At 32.4% G+C, this 1,751-nt stretch overlaps 1 long non-coding RNA gene across 1 annotated transcript; it reads left to right on the forward strand.

Moving 5' to 3' along the window:
• The first annotated feature begins 273 nt into the window (after nt 1–273).
• On the forward strand, nt 274–1,537 carry LOC109592174 (uncharacterized). Its single transcript, XR_002190213.1, has 3 exons — nt 274–526; nt 655–825; nt 1,411–1,537. It is a non-coding gene; the product is annotated as an uncharacterized LOC109592174 (long non-coding RNA).
• The last annotated feature ends 214 nt before the right edge of the window (nt 1,538–1,751 follow it).

Here is a 1,751-nt window from a genome sequence, read left to right on the forward strand (position 1 = left end):
TCTATACACGTTGTATTGGAGAAATAACAAGCGCTTAGCAACCACCCGCCCACGCTCCTTTACGGGGTGGGTGTGGCCACGGCAAACAAAATGGCGGCTTACACATGGGACAAAGTTAAGAGCTTTCTAACAGCAAGAGAGCATAGAGATACTGTCTAAAGACTTCTCTAGAAGCATTATAAGGTAGAGAAAACCTCTATAAGTCTTAATAATGACAAATTTATACTTGCAAGGTGGTGAAATCAATTATAGGAATATTTTTTACACTGTTACGCTTGTTTGATAATACGATCAAACTAATATCAACTATTTTGCTCCACCCAATGCATTCCATTCACACTAATTATTATTATTGATATTTTTAGGACAATGGATATCACCGACTGTCACTGGAGACAGACCACCTCCTATTCATCAATTCACTTTAACATCAATTAATAATTCCAGTGCTATATTATTTGGAGGTAACACTGCTAATGGAAGTAGTAACAATGTATATATTCTTAATTTTACTGATACATCAGTGGTGAGTGTATTATTAGTATAATTACATTAATTATTAATTAATAATGTATTGTATGTGTGTATTATTATTCATAACACTGAGTGTGTGGGTGTGGTTTATGATAATTAAATTTTGTTTTATTATTTTAGAATTGTTCAAAATTATCTATTCCTAGAGGATCAGTGCAATGGCCTAAGGAAAGACGTGGTCATTCCAGTGTGTTGATTAACACTAGCTCAGGACCACACCTACTAGTGGTGGGTGGTACTACTAGAGATAGTTGGATATTTGATATTAACAATAAATTATGGAAGAAACTGGTGAGTAAAGCATTATATTGTGGGTGTGGTTTAAACATTTTGGGTGGAGTTTATGATTTTGTATACCATATAGCGCTTTAATTTGGCGGAGTTTTATTTTGGCGATTGGTAGTTTGCAAGCAGAATCACCAATATTTAAAACCGCCAATCATTAATGCGCATGCTCAGTAATGCACATGTACACAAAAATTGCCAAATTAAAAACCACCAATTACAATTTTATAGCAAAATCACCAAAATAAAGCACCGCCAAAATAAAGCGCTATATGGTAAACTATTGAGGAAGGAGTCAAATTTCAATAACAATACAGTACATGACAATGAATATTACAAATTTATTTACCTTAAGCCTACTATTATTTGCGTCTACTAATTTTAGCGAAATCAGCAAAATTCATGGGTTTAGCGTTACTAATTTTAGCGTTTTTAACCAAATTAACTATCAATAATAACCATTGTAATGAATAATAATTGTTTTGGCGTCTATTTAATTTAGCGATTTAAATCTCTCTCACTAATATAGCTAAATTTAGTAGACGCTAAAAATAGTAGGCTTAAGGTATTCTAATCCTCCTTTATGTATAGGTTAATTTACCAGTCAATGTCACTAATAGATGTTGGCATTCTCTCTCAGCCTGGAGTGTGACTCCAACCACTAACTGGATAATTGTGTTTGGAGGAATCACGTCATACACTGATACAGCAGTTATTGAACTCAGTGAGTACATGTAAATACAAATGTATTGAATATACACAATTTGTACATATTGAATATAATAATTATAAATTAACAGCTACTATAGCCTTTTAATACAGTATATTAATTCACCAGATTTGCTTTATAGTAATTAAAAATACAAGTACATCAGTGATTTACAGTTTACACTATACAGTAGTGACTGATAGTATATCAAAGATGTATGTAT

The sequence above is a fragment of the Amphimedon queenslandica genome, unplaced genomic scaffold (assembly GCF_000090795.2).
Source record: "Amphimedon queenslandica unplaced genomic scaffold, v1.1 AMPQUscaffold_6068_Cont21970, whole genome shotgun sequence".
NCBI lineage: Eukaryota > Metazoa > Porifera > Demospongiae > Haplosclerida > Niphatidae > Amphimedon > Amphimedon queenslandica.